Here is a 17864-nt window from a genome sequence, read left to right as displayed (position 1 = left end):
CTGCACTTTCCCCAGTGCAGCTATATCCTTTTTGAGAAGTGACCAGAAATGCACACAGCATTCAAAGTGCAGTCTCACCATGGAGTGATACAGAGCATTATGACATTTTCCGTTTTATTCACCATTCCCTTCCTAATAATTCCTAACATTCTGTTTGCTTTTTTGACTGCCGCAGCACACTGAGCCGATGATTTCAATGTATTATCCACTATGATGCATAGATTTCTTTCAAGGGTGGTAGCTTCCTAAGATAGTACCTAACATTGGTGTAACTAAAAGCAAGGGTTATTTTTTCCCTATATGCTTTACTTTGCACTGGTCCCTGTTAAATTTCATCTGCCATTTGGAAGCCCAATCTTCCAGTCTCACAAGGTCCTCCTGCAACTCATCAAAATCTGCTTGAGATTTAACTACTCTGCATAATTTTGTGTCATCTGAAAATTCAATCACTGCACTTGTCTTACCCCTTTCCAGCTCATTTATAAATATATTAAAAAGCACCGGTCCAAGAACAGATCCCTGAGGCACTCCACCGTGAAAACTGACCAATTAATTCTACTGTTTCCTGTTTTTTTTTGTTTTTTTTTTTAAACTAGCTTGCAATCCACAAAAGGACATCACCTCCTATCCCTTGACTTTTAGTTTTCTTAGAAGCCTCTCATGCAAAACTTTATCGAATGCCTACCGAAAATCCAAATACACATCTACCAGTTCACTTTGTCCACATTTATTCACTCCTTCAAAAAAAAAAAAAAAAAAATGTAAATTGGTGAGGCAAGACTTTCCTTGGGTAAATCCATGTTGGCTGTGTCTCAAACCATGTCTATCTAAATGTTTTGTGATTTTATTCTTTATAACAGGTTTCACAATTTTTTCCTGGCACTGAAGACATACTCACCGGTTTATAGTTTCCCAGATCACCCTTGGTTCCCTTTTTAAATATAGGATTTACATTGGCCAGTTTGCAATCTTCAGGTACAGCAGATGATTTTAATCATAGGTTACAATTTTAACTAATAGATCTGAAATTTCATTTTTAGTTCAATACCTTAGGATGCATACCATCTGGTCCAGGTGTTTTGTTACTCTTTAGTTTGTCAATCTGGCCTACTACATCTTCCCCCGTTTCACAATGATTTGGTTCAGTTCGTCTGATTCATCACCCTGAAAACCATCTCCAGAACTGGTATCTCCCCAACATCCTCATTAATAAACACAGAAGCAAAGAATTAATTTAGTCTTTCTGCAATTACCTTATCTTCCCTAAGAGCACCTTTAACCCCTTGGTCATCTAATGGTCCAACCAACTCCTTCACAGGTTCTTGCTTCAGATATATTTTTAAAAGTTTTTATTATGAGTTTTGCCTCTATGGCCAACTTCATTAAAATTCTTCACCTGTCTTATCAATGTTTTACACTTAACTTGGCATTGCTTATGTTTTATCCTATTTTCTTCAGATGGATCCTTCTTCCAATTTTTGAAGGCTTTTTTTTGTGGCTAAAATAGCCTTTCACCTCATCTTTTAAACCATGACAGTAATCGTTTTGCCTTCCTTCCACCTTATTAATGCGTGGAACACATCTGGACTGCGCCTCTAGGATTGTATTTTAAACAATGTCCATGCCTGATGAACACTTAACCTTTGCAGCTGCACCTTTCAGTTTTTTTCTATTTTCCTCATTTTATCAAAGTTTCCCTTTGAAACTTTAGTGTTAGAGCTGTAGATTACTTATTGTCCCCCTTCCGTTATTACTTTAAATTTGATCATGTTATGATCACTATTGCAAAGTGGCCCCGCCACCCTTATCTCTCACCACAATCCTGTGTTCCACTAAATTAAATTTAAAATAGCTCCCTCTTGTTGGTTCCTGAACCAATTGCTCCATGAAACATTATTACATCCAGGAACTTTTATGTCTCTAGCAGTCTTGAAGTTACATTCACCCAGTCAATTTTGGGGTAATTGAAATCTCCCAGTATTACTGCACTGCCAAACTGGTTAGCTTCTCCTGATTTCTCTTAGCATTTCATCATCTGTCTGACCATTTGTCCAGGTGGGACAGTAGTATACTCCTATCACTATACTCTTACAACAAACATGGGATTTCTACCCATATAGATTCTACTGAGCATTTAGACTCTTGTATGAATCTTTATCCTGTTGGACTCTATACCCCTCCCGGACATAAAGTGGCACATCCCCACCAAGTTGATCCTCCCTTTCATTGCGATATAATTCATACCTGATGTAGCACTGCCCATTGGTTATCCTCCTTCATCAAGTCTCTGTGATGCCAATTATGTCAATCTCATCATTGCTGCTATACACTCTAACTCTCCCATCTTACTCTTAGACTTCTGGCATTGGCATACAAAAACACACTTTGAAATGTCTGTATTAACCTGTTTTCAGTTGTTAGGGATCATTTGTAAATCATGAGCTTTTGGTGATTTTTACATATAGGGCACATGGACTACATTTGCTTTTATTGGAACCTCTCGGTTGGGATTTATTTATTTATTTACTTTTATATATATACCGGGATGTCCTAACTCTTCTATTCATTAGTATCCTTCCAGGATACATTTTCTCCAAACCAATCACTGCTAAGTGACTTTCTGCTTTCCCCCTTGTTCTAGATTAAAAGCTGCTCTCTCTCTCCTTTTTGAAAGTTAGTGGCCAGCAGTTTGGTTCCACTCTGGTTAAGAATCTCCCCAGTTCCTTACAAAACTGAATCCCTCTTCCCTGCATTCATTGTCTCATCCACGCATTGAAACTCTGGAGCTCTGCCTGCCTCTGGGGACCTGCACATGGAGCAGGAAGCATTTCAGACAATGCCACCCTGGAGGTTCTGGATTTCAGCTTTCTACCTAAAATCCTAAATTTGGCTTCCAGAACCTCTCCCCCACATTTTCCTGTCGTTGGTGCCCACGTGTACGACAGGCGGCTCCTCCTGAGCACAGTCTATAATCCTATCTAGGTGACGTGTGAGGTCTGCCACATTCACACCAGGCAGGCAAGTTACCAGGCAGTGGTGGAGGAGTAGCCTAGTGGTTAGAACAGTGGGCCATGAACAGGAGACTAGGGTTTGAGTCTTGCTGTCGCTCCTTGTGACCTTGGGCAAGTCACTTTACCCTCCATTGCCTCAGGTACAAACAGATTGTAAGCCCTCTGAGGATAGAGAAATACCTACAGTACTTGAATGTAATCCACTTTGAAGCACTGAAAAAAGTGCTAAAAGCGGAATCTAAATAAATAAATCCAACCAGCCACCCTGCTCTCTACATTTCTAACAATTGAATCACCAACTATGATGGCTGGCCTAACCTTTCCTCCTGGGCAGTAGCCCTGGGAGACTTGTCCTCAGTGTGAGAGGACAATACAATCACCTGGAGAGCAGGTCCTTGCTACAGGATCACTTCCTGCTACACCAGGGTGATGTTCTCCTACTAGGAGAACTTTCTGATCCAAGGCAGTACTAGGGCTGCCAGACTGGATTTGGGACTTGGCTACTATGTCCCTGAAGGTCTCATCAATGTACCTCTGCCTCAGCTCCTCAAAATCTGCTACTCTAGCCTCCAGAGATCAGATTTGCACAGAGTGAACACATACAATCTCTCACGGCAAGTAAAAAATAAATCTTATGTGACACTCAATATAAAAGACTGTAAAGCCCTCCTCTTGCTGGACTGCTGCCTTCATCTTAGTTTTATTGAGTTCCTAGTTAAGTTTAGGATACTAAGGGAGTTGGAATTAGAGTACTTTAATTTTACAGGTGAATTTACTAATTAATCAGCTAGTGTCCTACAAGGGGATGATTAAACTTTCAATAAGGGCTGGTACAATAGTATGACTTAGATAAGACCCCGATTGATCTTTAATGAGAGTGTCTCCTGCCTAAAAATCAAGGGTTGAGTGGATGGGAAAGACAGACACCAGAATTAACTATCTCTGGCTTGCTTATTACCTCAGGCACACACAAACTCTAAATATATCGAATTCACCTTTCACCAAACTTTTATAAGTGCAAAGATTTCCCAAAGCTATGCTTATTAATCCTCTTTAATCAACCATTAAATTGTATCATATGCTTCCCATCCTCTTCTACATTTTCAAGCTTCTACTCTAAAAGGATCTTTACTCTGCAGCTCATCTATCTCACTCTATAACCCTCCTTAAAACTTTCATCAGTGCCACCCTCCTCCATCAGCTTGCAACTCCACACCTTGTTATACCCAAATGCCTGGAATAGACTTCCCAGGTTGGTGCATCATAGCCCTTTTCTGCTTAAAGCTCACTTTTTTTTTTTTTTTAGAATGGTCTTAAAATCTTGGCAACACTGCTTACATTCATTAATTTTAACCAATCTTCTATAAACATATTTCAGACACCTATGCTGTGTCTCGACTAAACTCCAGAGCAGGGATTGTCTTATGTGTATCTGTACAGTGCTGTATATGTCTAACAGCACTACTGATATATTAAACAGGGGGCAGTGCTTCAGGGTGCAAGGGGCTCAAAACAGAGCTGGGGTTCACATGATCAAATGTGCATTCCAGGAAACAGATGAACCCTTACTCAATTTCTGAGCAAGGAGCACACACCCATCTTCCATCAAAACAGCAACACAACTGACCATTTTGACACAGAACAAAGGCGCTTTAACTGTTACATTTCAAACTGAAACATAGCAATCTGCAGAACTGAAAAGAGGACCAAACCAGATCCCACAGCCAAAGCCTTCAGGATATAGGGACAGGAGCTAGTTATTACTCTACATAACATTCCAGTAATGTATCCAGCCCCATTGCCATTGTGTAAATTTTTAAGCAACCACCCCTCCCTATAAAAGTGATAGATGCCAGCATCATACCATGACTTTTTGGTATACTCTCCCTTCCATCTGCTGAAAAGGGGACACAACCCACTGGTATGGACTAGCCCGGACTAGTGTATGACAAAAAATTTATTTTCAATCTAAACAATATCTGTCACTGGCTAAACATTCTCCAAACCAGAGCCCCTGTTCTGATACATTGAATAGACAGGAGCCAAGCAAAGTAATGCAACTCAATCATCCCCTGGCACTAAACACAGCCTTTTATCTAACCTTTGGGGTTCCCACTAGCAAACAACTTGCTTTGGAAGTTCCTGACGTGGCCTTCATGGCCCCTCATCCCAAACCTTCCAGTCTCCCCCAGGTTACCCCTTTCTACCTTTCAGGCCGATACAGTAAGGAGTGGTAGGAAGAGCTGCGTTAGTGCCGGGCGCACTGGCGTTTGCCGCACGCACAGTCCAGCTCACCTACCGCTCGATACTGTATGTAAATAGCTTGCAAATGCAAGCTGCATCCAAGAAGCGTCCGTGAAGTGTTAGGCCCGCGCAACCCATTTTACTGTATAGAGCGCTATACAGTATCCTGGGTGCGCTGGCCTAACGCTTCACGGACACGCTGGTATCTGTCATTTCAAATGACAGGTACCAGGAAGTGGACGGTTCTCCTACGCTCAGGATTGCCAGTCCTCTCTCCCCTCCTCCCGAAGCAAGGTTCAGGGAAGGGGGGGGGGGGGGGAGAGGACTGGTGAAACGACATGTAAAGTGTAAAGCAACGAAGCAACTTACTTTTCTTGCAGCCCTCCTCCGGAGACGGACCGCGGCTCCCCTGCCTCCCGGAGGTAGCTGCCAGCGAAGATGGATGCCTACACGGGCGAAAGCTGCCCCTGTGCATGCAATTGGCCGCTCAAGACGTGACGTCACATGCCGTGACGCCAAACATCGTGACGTCACGCCTTGAGCGGCCAAATTGCATGCATAGGGGCCGCTTTTGCCCGTGCAGGCATCCATCTTCGCCGGCAGCTGCCTCCGAGAAGCAGGGGAGCCGCGGTCCGTCTCCGGAGGATCCGTGATCGCTGGAGACTCGATTTTTTTTTTCCCTTTTCCCGCCAGCGGAGCCGCTTTCGCCGCCAGCTGCCCCCCGGGAGGCAGGGGAGCCGCAGTCCGTCTCCGGAGGAGGGCTGCAAGAAAAGTAAGTCTCCGGAGGATCCGTGATCGCTGGAGACTTGGATTTTTTTTTTTTTCCGCTTTTGTTGCTTCGGGAGGGAGAGAGGACTGGGGCTGCCCCGGAGACCAGCACCCATGGACGCGGCCAGGGCAGGTGAGCGGGGGCTGGGGGAAAGTTTGCCGCCTACCTTACCCCTGCCTCTACGCAGGGGTAAGGGTAGGCGGTAAGTTAGCAGGTTAAACGCACGGCAAAACGGCAGGGTTAAAAAAGCGATAGTTGGGGCGCGCGTTACTGTATGGGAGGGAATAGCTAATTCGATCGTTTACATCTAATATACATGCTGCGGGCGGAAGGGGTTACCCGGCGATTTAAAGAGGGCTGTAAGAATGGGTTAAAGGGGTTAGTGTATCGCGGGTTGGACTAACGCGGCAGAAAAGTGAGTAGAAAGCAGGTTAGGAGCAGGGTAACAGCGGCCGCACTTTACTGTATGACCTGTTTGTTTCAAAAGCACTGTACACATATTGCACCCGGCTAGGAGTACTACCATAGGCAAGGGCTTCAGCTGCATGACTTGCAAATAAAAGTAACAAGCAATTGAAGCCAGATGGACATAATTCATCATCTTAAGCAGATGTGCCTAGGTCCCCACACACATAAGCCTCATTAACCAACCCCACCCTACACACACACACATATCCTTATCCTGTATATAATAGGGTGCAGAAGGCTTGAGGACCTCCCACCGGCTCACTACCACTATAAAACAGCAACACCGAAGGATCTGGCCAGATAGAGTTGAATTTGGGATAGGGGCACAGTTTAGGTAATCTGAGATTTCCTTCTCACTATTCTTTAAGTCTGCTTCAATACAGTGCAGAACTCCCAGAACAACAAGTCCAACTCCTCCCCGTACTTCCCAGCTTGAAGACAGAAAGGACGAAGAAGCAAGAAGAAAAAAATGTTAAATATGTTTATTGTATGGGTAAAGGGTCCTCTACCCCCTCCCCCAAAAGCACAGTGCGACACCTTCTTTTCCTCTAAAACGCCATCAGCTTCCAGGACTCCTTCCCCTTGCTGTCGGGGACTTGTTTCCAGCCACATTGGTAAAACTCTTCTCTTCTGTAAGAGGCAGCAAAGGAAGGCATCCTCACAAGACTGTTATATCCAGAACCTACAAAATAACTGAGCCATACACACATACAAAGCATGAATATCTATAGTGTAAGACAGAGAATGAGCAAAGAAATATTCATTATACATAAGCACCAGAGGCCTGAGGGATGTAATGGTGTTTCTGGCAGTGTAACTCATTTTCCATTACTCCAGGAAGCCAGGTCAGACAACAACTTTGTATTTGCAAAATATGACTGTGGGGTGGAAATGGCCCAATTCCCTTTCCAGAGAAGGAGGTGCAACAATCCCATTTGCATAGCATACATTCTTTCCTTCATGCTGCTTTCAGGATCCCTCCCTCTTCAGAGAACCCATCTCACTGTTAAACTACTTCCAGCAGGGTATCTGAAAAGAGCACCACACTCATGAGCTTCCCCCACCCCCAGCTCACATAATGTATTTTGTTTTCTTAAAGAGCCTTTTCTCTGTAATGCATGCCAGTATCACTGCACTAATCACACCACTCCAGTTACATGCACCCAGAATTCAACTGATGAAATCTAACATCACAGCAGGCCACGGTGACCCTGGCTTCCTATTTACCCTTACTCCCCTTTTCTACTGTCCTCTCAAATTGTGCTGGTGCAGGTCCTCCATCCTAAAGGCTGGAGTTACCTGCTCCACAAGTGTCTTGGTTTTTGATTTCTTAAATGCACTCTCTTTTAATGGCTGGATTCTTAAAGGCTCAGATACTTTAGAGTAATACAAATTATCCAATATACAAATTCAATGAATAGTAACTACAAGAAATACAATTATGAATTCTTGCCACTAGAGGGATGCATTGAATAATTTGGGGAAAAAGGAGAAACGCCTTTCCTGATGCACCAAAGATGATCTCCTTTCACAAGGTCAGAAAGAAAAGGCTGGAGTTGTGATGTCAGCAGAATCCAAGCAGACAGCAGCTGCAGCAAAATACAGCACTGGGTGGGGAGAACAGACTACAGAGGTTCTTTAAAGCCTCCCCCAAGCACACACATTTATTCCTGATAAACTTGTGTTTTCTCTTGAAGCTGATCAATTATCCCCTTTCTCCCTCCCATTTCCCCCAGCAGTTCCTATATATGTTCAATGCCCATGCCTGGCCCCTTCACCCTCCCTCAGCAGTTCCTGTACCTCTATTATTGCCCCTGCAACCTCCATCAGTTCCTATATCAGGTTTATTGGCCCAGTTTTTCCTGAGAACTAGCATGACTACTCTGAATTTTTTCAAAGGCCTTTCCTGGATAAAGCAAAGCTGTTTACCTGTAACAGGTATCCTCTGTAGACAAGACAAATCAGCCATGTGGGTGATGTCACTGGATGGCGAAGATTCAGACAGGCTGATGCAGAAAGGTGCATACAACCAAACACAAAAGCTTTACCCACAATTGAAAGTGCATTTTGTGAGCATAAACCTTACAGCCAATGCTCACAAAGTATTGCTTAATGCCTTTGCACTGAAATACCATACAAATGATGTCACCAAGCAGAGAGGTGCACTGGCCCTAATACAGGTTTTAATGCTGTCACCTTACACAGGCTCCCATGTTACCCTCAGCCTGCAGTGTTCTGCAACAAAACTAAGAACATACTAAAACAAATTCCCCCCTTCCTTAACCAGGGTATTTCAAACATACCAATAAACCACAATTGGGATAAATCTACTAGATTAATATCCCCTTACCTTATCCATTGAAGGTTTGATTAAATGTATACATTTTCTGAGAAGAAACAATCGTAGAATACCATACGTTTGGCAGATAAGGGTGGGTCAGACTGGTCTTGCTGGACTCAAGGAAAATATATTATCAGGTAAGAACTAGTTTATCCTTCCCATTCATCCAGCCAGACCAGTCCAAATGAGGAATTGCTTGGGTGCATCCCATTCAAGTGGGCAGGACACTGCCAAATCCACTCTCAAGAGCTCCAAACCAAAGGATGTTTCCCTCCTTGGTTTTAATGCAGGGACAAAGTATTAGTAAAGAATGCAATTAAGACCAGGTCACCATTTTGTAAGTCTTTAGTGTTGAAACTAACCAAAGCTTGACCAGAAAAAGCTACTTACATCCTGTTTGGGAGTAGTAGTCCTCTATGAGGGACTCAGCATGCAATCACATCCCTCTTTAAATGAGCCCACAGAGGACAAGATGATCTGATCCCCTAAAACCATTCTAAGAAATCTAAGCAAATAAACTGCCCTACACAACTCTATGGAAGGAGGGAAGACACTACCCAACTAAGGTGAAAAAGCAAATTGCCTTTGGAAGAACAACAAACTGTTACAAATCTGTACCATCTGCTTCGAAAGATCAAGACAGACTCCCTGCATGAACGAACTTACAACTCAGAAATTCACCTGAGTAAATCGCCACTAGCAATTCAGCTAAAAAAAACACAAAAAACAAACACCACCTTCTTTAAAGGCTCAAAAGTACCTGCCAGAAAGGAAATCACCAAATTCAAATTCCAAAACGAGTTTGTTTCTGTTACTGGTGTTTTACTTGTTTCATTCCTCAAAAAAAAAACAAACTCCAGATGACAGGCTAAAAGTATACCCAGAACAAAAACCTCTGAAAAGGAAAATTGGTCCTTACCTAATTTTCATTCCTGTACCACCACATATCAGTCCAGACTCCTGGGTTTTGCCTCCCTTCCAGCAGATAGAGACAGAGAAAGTGTTACTGACACTGTAATATCACCTGGTGCTCCACCTGAATCCTGCCAATATTTACCTGTACCCAAGCAATGGAAATAAAACCCCCAAAACGGGATTCAAACTAAGGTCCATCTCCCGCCAACGAGCAGGAGAAAACACCGAATCTGAACATGCCTTATAACACTTAAAAACCAAAAATGTTCAACTATCACCTGAGCCAGAAATTACAGTGGAAAATCATTAGAATACACTTCAGCAGGACTAATTGAGCAGACTCTCCAAACCCAGGCGGGGCTCTGGACAGATCTGTGGTATTACAGGAACGAAAATTAGCAGGTAAGAACCAATTTCTTTTTCCTTGTATGTACCCAGAACAGTCCAAAGCTTCCAGCGGGACTGTGAGTCCCGCTGGAAGTACACTCTCCACAATCGCCAGTCAGGAACCTGGACATCAGTGTGCAATGACTTCCAAGTGGACACTCTACAAATCTCCTGCAGCAACACTAGCTGACATTTAGCCCAGGAAACCGCTTGCGACCGTGTAGTGTGAGCTCTCAATCCCTAAGGCACCGGGCAGCCCATGCAGAGGTAAGCCGAAACTATGGCCTCCTTAAGCCATCATGATATGATCGCTTTCGAAGCTTTCTGCCCTCTTCACCACACTCCAGAGCATGAATAAATGATCAGAAACCCGTAAACAGGAGTGCAGGAGTTCGAGTCCTGCTGTCGCTCCTTGCGACCTTGGGCAAGTCACTTTACCCTCCATTGCCTTAGGTACAAACTTAGATTGTAAGCGCTCTAGGGATAGAGGATAGGGAAATACCTACAGTACCTGAATATAAGCCACTTTGAAGTGCTGAAAAAAGTGTGAAAAGTGGAATATAAATCTAAATAAATAAATAAAAAGTGACTTCCAGGTACCTCAAGTCCTTGTCGAAAGGAACCGACCTATCAATATTCGGGAAGGCCAGTAACTCCAGACTGATTCAAATGAAAAGAGGAAGGAAGGACACCGACGGAACCCCGACGCCATGGCTATAGGCCAAAAATTTAGCCTCGGGACTGTCGACTGCCAACGGGCCTCGAGGGCCAAACTCGACGGTAGTCGACCAAACGACGGCAAAAACTTACCGAAGTTCCGCGGAGTGAAAAATTTGAAGAAGGGAGACCCCTGAGGGGCAAATTTTCTTCAGAAATTTAATTGAAGAATTCCTGTCAGGAACGTGGTTAAAAGCTCTTTGACCGCGTGGCTACTGCTGCACGTAAAAAAGAAGACTGAAGGGAGACCCCTGCTGGCTGCAGGGTTAGTGCCGTCCTGGGCATGCCCAGTAGGGGCCAGTCAAAGTTCCTGAAACTTTGACAGAAGTTTTCCGTGGTTGGGCTCCATCCTCGATGTCACCCATTTGTGAGGACAACCATCCTGCTTGGCCTGTGAGAAACGAGAGTTTGTGCACGCTGTTGAGGCAGGAAAGCCTTTGCCTGCAAGGTGTCCAAGTCTGCCCCAATGAACGACAAGGTTTGAGATGGGACTAAATAGAATTTGTCGTAGCCTGCGAGAAATCCTAATGAAATTAAAATGTGTAAGGTTAGATTGAGGGACGACAGAGCAGTTTGCTGAGTGGGAGCCCTGACTAACCAGTCGTCCAGATAGGGGTAGACGTGAACACCTTGAGTCCTGAGGAAGGCTGCAACAACTATGAGGCATTTTGTGAAGACTCGTGGCGCAGATGCTAGGCCGAATGGAAGCACTCTGTATTGATAGTGCTTGGGGCCTATTAGAAACCTCAGGTATTTGCGATGAGATGGGGTCATCGCAATATTTAACACTTTTCTATACCGACCTTCATGGTAGAGACCATATCAGGTCGGTTCACATCGAATAGGGGAACTGAACCAAGAACAGTAACCAAAACAAAAGGTTGAACGTGAAAAAGCAAAGTTACATTTAACAGGGAAATTAAACTTGGAGGCATAGACTGCTGGAAGGAAGGAAAGGCTAGAGATAGCGGAGAAATTATTAGTATAAACAGAGCAGTCAGGAGGCTCTTATTCTGGGCTTAGGGGTAATATGAGTATGCGTCCTGGATGTCCAGAGAGCAGAGTCAGTCTCCTCTTTGTAGAAGAGGAAGAAGCGAGCCCAAGGTGACAATTTTGAACTTCTCTCGCAGGAGGTACTTGTTGAGGGCCCGTAGGTCCAGAATAGGACGAACGCCTGCCGATTTTTTGGGGATTAGAAAGTACCGGGAATAGAACCCTAGGCCGTGGTAAGAGTATGGTACGGGTTCTATTGCGTTGGACTGGAGAAGGAGGGAGGCCTCTTGATCCAAAAGAATGCAGTGATCGGATGTTCTCCACAGCGGCAGAGATGGGGAGTCCGGAGGCACGGAAAGAAAATTCAGATGGTAACCCTGGGCAATTATTGCCAATACCCATTGGTATGATGTGATTTAGTGCCATATGTTGTGGAAGTGGCACAATAGACCTCCCACTGGTATGTGTGGCAGTGGAATCTGGTTGCTGCTCTCTAGGTGAAAGTCAAAAACCTGAAGCAGGCCCTGGTTGAGGAGCTGCTTGTGGTTTTTGTTTACATGTTTGATGAGACCGTGCTTTTTGAAAAGGTCTTGTGACACGGGATCTGGTTGGTGGCAGGTAGGACTTCTTCGGGCGGATGAATGACTTTTTTTTTTTTTTTTTTTTAATAGAAACAGAAATGACGGCAGAAGACCAAACGGCCCATCCAGTCTGCCCAGCAAGCTTCACACTTTTTTTTTTTCATACTTATCTGTTTCTCTTGGCTCTTAGTAACCTTTTGGTTCTATTACCCCTCCACCCCACCATTAATGCAGAGAGCAGTGCTGGAGCTGCATCTAAGTGAAATATATAGCTCAATTAGCTAGCGGCAGCAACCGCCGCAACAAGCAAGCCACACCCATGCTCATTTGTTTACCCAGATTATGTAATTCAATCCTTGTTGGTTGTCTGTATATAGATCCACTTTTCCTCATTCCCCCCGCCGTTGAAGCACAGAGCTATGCTGGATATGTTTGAAGACTTCCTCCCCTGCCGCTGAAGCAGAGCGCTATGCTGGATATGCTTGAAGTGTCCGACATTCTCCCCTGCCGTTGAAGCAGAGAGCTATGCTGGATATGCATTGAAAGTGAAGTATCAGGCTTATTTGATTTGGGGTAGTAACTGCATAAAAAGCAAGCTACTCCCTGCTTTTCTGTGAATGCAAATCCCTTTCCCTTTTTCCCCACATTCATTTACGTCCTCTAGACTTTATGGATCCACAGTGTTTACCCACGCCCCTTTAAAGTCTTTCACACTTCTGGTCTTCACCACTTCCTCCGGAAGGGCATTCCAGGCATCCACACCCTCTCCGTGAAGAAATACTTCCTGACATTGGTTCTGAGTCTTCCTCCCTGGAGCTTCAAATCGTGACCCCTGGTTCTGCTGATTTGTTTCCGACGGAAAAGGTTTGTCGTTGTCTTTGGATCATTTTAGAGTCCTTCCTGAAGGGCTGTTTAGAAGAATAGTCTGACGGCATCAGAGAGAGCTGCCTTAGGGTCTCATGATGGTCCTTTAATTCTGCCGTCTGTTGAATCTGTTCGCCAAACAGATCACCACAGACACAAGGCAGGTCAGACAACCTGTCTTGTACTTCAGGGCGAAGGTCAGAAGACTTAAGCCAGGCCCACCTTCTTGCCGAAATAGCAGCTGCAGATACTCTAGTAGAGGTATCAAAGATGTCATAAGATGTTCTGATCTCATGCTTGCCTGCCTCAAAATCCTTGACGACTAGGGTTTGGAGCTGTTCTTGAAATTGTTGAGGCAGGGAGTCTGAGAAGTCTTGCATTTGTTTGAAAATGACCCTGTTATATTGGGTCATATAGAGCTGATAGGTGGCAAATCGGGAGATGAGCATTGACCCTTGGAATACTCTGCAACCAATGGTGTCTAGGAACTTCTGTTCCTTGCCAGGGGGAACAGAAGAATGAGGCTTTGACCTCTTCAATCTCTTCTGTGCAGACTCCACCATGACAGAGTGGTGATCCAGTTGTGATTTCTGAAAACCTGGAGCCGACTGCACCAAATAGGTAGTGTCAGCTTTCCTGTGAACTGGAGCAATGGAGCCAGGATGTTCCCAGTTCTTCTTCAGGAGATCCAGAGAAACCTGGTGGATAGGGATGGAGGTTATTACTTTGGGGGCATCCAGGAATTGGAGCAATTCCATCATCTGGTGCCTATCATCCTCTGTTCAGTCTGTAATTGGAAGGGAACCAATTCAGACATTTCCTTCACAAAGTTTATAAAGGAGAGGTCCTCTGGAGGAGAACGCTTCCTACTTTCAGTGGGTGAAGGTGGTGAAGGTAAATCATCGGTGTCTGTCGAGGAATCATCAGCCTAGGTATCTTAAGGATCAGCATGTGTCCCTCTAGGAGCTAGAGTGGGACAGGGTGGTAGGATACCTGAAGGTCCCGGTCTAGGCTCCGAAGGAATCTGAGGAATTATCGGAGGCACTGATGATGGCATCGAAGGCACCAGCGCAGGCATCGAGGGATGGCTCGGTGGCGACGGACGTATCGGCACCAATGGTTGGATCGATGGCGATGGACGTATCTGCATCGATGGCTGAAGCAGAACTCCCGATTGAGGGATGCGGAACGGTGTTTCTTCCTCCCGATAACACTAAGTGGGGAGGGCACCGGAGCCATCTGTGGAAAAGCGGCCCCAAGCGCTTCCATCCTCGAGAGCAGCGGGTCAGTGGTCTGTTCCGCATCTGTACCGATGTCTGTGCCGAAGGAACCTGGATTCTATGCATTGCCTTGTCGATGGCCTCCTGAACCATTCGGTCCAGTTCTTCTCGGAGACCTGGAGCAAGCAGCCCCGGCTCCAGAACAGAAGGCGGCAGAGGCATAGCCGGAGGGACCACCGTTAAAGGCGGAGTCTCGGCTCCCAATCCCCTTTCAGGTGAGGGTTTGCCCTGGTGACCCGGTCGCCAAAAAGGTCTGTGCCTTTTCTGGACGGGGTTTCTTCGATGGCGGCTCGGACGATGGAGAGGTCGATGATTTCGCTCCCCCTCGATGGTCTGAGATTTTCGATGCCGGTGGCGATGTTTATCTCTAGGATCCCTTGGTCCTGAGGGGGAGTAGAGGTGGTTGAAGGCAGAGAAGTTGTCGATGTTGGACGGTCACCGGCTGGAGGGTCGATGCTGGCGTGAAGTCGACTGTGCCGGTTCAGACGACATCGATGCAATTGACGGCATCTGGGTTTGAGCATGGAAGAGAAGTTCCATTTTCTCCATTCTAGCCTTGCGACCTTTTGGTGTCATAAGGGCACATTTGGTGCAGGTTAGGACATCGTGCTCACTTCAGAGAAACATTACATAGACCTTGTGAGGGTCTGTGATGGACATGGTGCGATTACAGTCCGGGCACCGACGGAACCCAGACGCCATGGCCATGAAAAAATTGAGCCGTGGTACGGTCGACGGCCAGTAGGCCGCAAGGGCCAAACTCGATGGTAATAGACGGAAAATGGGTAAAAAACTTACCGGAGTACCGCGGCTTGAAAAAGTTGGAGGGACCCCTGTTGGGTAAATTAATTTTAGTTATTCAGTGAGGAAAATTCATATTAGGAATCTCTGCAGAGCTCCTTAACCGCGTGGCTCCTGCTGCGCGGAAAAAAGAAGACTGAAGGGGGACCCCTGCTGGCTGCAGGGTTAGTGCCATGCTGGGCATGCCCAGTAGGGGCCAGTCAAAGTTCTGGAAACTTTGACAGTAGTGTTCCATGATTGGGCTCCATCCTGTGATGTCACCCATATGTGAGGACTACCATCCTGCTTGTCCTGTGAGAACATAAGGTGCACTTCCAACTTTTTGTCCTGTACATTCTTCAGAGCCACGGCCCCCGCCACTGGGTTGGTCATTTTCTTGGTAACTGCAGAGATGGAGGCATCCACCTTTGGAACCCGCAGGAGTTCCAGGGTTTCCTCGGGCAACAGATACAGCTTATCCATAGCCCGGCTCACCTTAAGGCCAGTCTCCGGAGTACCCCATTCCCTGACCACCAATTGTTTCATGGACTTGTGAAAAGGAAAAGTCTTGGCCACCCGCAAGCCCACCATGACTGGATCCATGTCCTCGTGGTCAGATTCCTCTTGAGAAGCTGCTATACCCAACTCTGCCAGGACAAAATGGTATCAGGGAACCCAGCTGCTCCTCCTGAAAAAGGCGAAGCTCCTTTGGATCATCTCAGTCCATAGTATGGATCTTTGCTGGCCCCTCGGCCAAAATCTTGCATACCTCGTTCCGGCTCAGTGTCCGGGGGGTACCATCCCCCGGTGACAAGCCTTGGTCAGAATCATCCGAGGAAGCATCTTCAGTGGCCCCTGATGCCAGGGGGGGGACCATGGACCTTCCGAATCCTGGTGGCCCCCAAGGACCTCGAAAATTTGGACCTCTTCTCACAAGGGGTTCCAGCTGACCTATTACGCTTGCAAGAGGGCTGCCCCAGTCTGGCGGGCCAGAAAAGCCTTGTGCATTAAAATCACAAATGTGGGCAAAAAAAGGAGAGAAACTTTCAGAATCCTCATCCAGAGGGTCTGAGTCCTCCCCCATTTGCCCTCCACAGGCCCCCCTGGCCTCATTAGGGCTTAAATTGGGTGGAGAAAGCGCAGGTGGAAGATCCCCTCCCGCCACTGCAAGCTGAGACAGCCACGAAAGACTCCAAAATGGCTACTGTTCCTGTGCTGAGCAGGAATGGATCGTTGGCCTTGCGCTGCGCAGCTTTCGGCCCACCAGACAGATGCTGCAGAGAGGATTCCACCGCCGTTTCCCCGACATGCCCTCCCTGCTGAAATGCATCAGGAGCAACGGCCGTCCCGCAACAGAAGAGTAGAGTCATGGCAACAAAATGAGCAGCAGACACCTAGGCACTACACCAACCATGCAGCAGACAGCCATATGGGGGAAAAACCCCCCCCCCCCCCACTAAGTAATCCCCCAAGCTGCCTCCCTACACCACCAGCGCTGGGGAAAAGCAGAGAAGGTGCCGTGATCATTGTCTGCAACACCTTGCACTTTCATTCATATATATATATATATATATATATATTTTTTTTTTTTTTTAAACTTTACACTAAAAACAGCAAGACAGACAAGAAAGAAGAAAAGAGCAGCCTTATCTGAAGCTTAGCAGAGGCTTTTCCCCCCTCCACAAACTCCAGGAGGTGAGAGAACTGGACCATCAGCTTTCAATCTCCAGTACAGAATTCAGAGCAATTTTGGGTTTTCAACCCGTGCTCGCCCACCCCTTTAACTAGGAAGGATGGTCTCACCAGGATCTGCTAGCCTCCTAGGAGGGAAATCTTCTTGGAAGAAATTTTTTTTCTGAGGTTCTGAACTGCAGGTTTTGCACCTCCATCTGCTGGAGACCGAGAAATACTGAGGGACTGCAAATGCTACACCAGGTTGTGTGTTAGTGGCTGTGAAAATTTCTGTTTCCCATCTGCTGGAAGGGAGGCAAAACCCAGGAGTCTGGACTGATCTACGTACCTACAGGGGAAAAACGACTTAAGAGTTTCATGAGGCAGCATTCCAGTGGGAACTCCTGCACATGCTCAGTACAGTAAAAACTCTGCTGAGTTCTGTGGTCTGTTCAGCACCGGATGTCGTTATGGTAATTCAGCCCTGCTTGTCAACAGAATATATATATTTTTTTTAAATTTTACCTTTTGTTGGAAAGTACAAGGGTGAGTTTAAGGGATTTCACTCAGTGAGAGTTGGCGGTAGCAGTGGAATGTAAAACTGGGTTTGCAGGTAGCATAGCTCTATGATCTAACAAAAAGAACTATGCTGCCCCAACTCTATGAAGCTCCCTTTCTCCAGCATAAAGGAACGTTTTATTCCTTCATACTGAGGGGAGATCTCTTATAGAATCTATTCAGTTAGGATCAAAAACAGTGAAACTAGAAAAAAATGCAGAGAAAGGTATCAAAAATGAAATAATGGAAGGACTCTTATGAAGGGTTAATAGGTTAGGGCATTTC

Source organism: Rhinatrema bivittatum, chromosome 16 (assembly GCF_901001135.1).
Source record: "Rhinatrema bivittatum chromosome 16, aRhiBiv1.1, whole genome shotgun sequence".
Classification (NCBI taxonomy): Eukaryota; Metazoa; Chordata; class Amphibia; order Gymnophiona; family Rhinatrematidae; genus Rhinatrema; species Rhinatrema bivittatum.
This window is presented reverse-complemented; position numbering follows the sequence as displayed.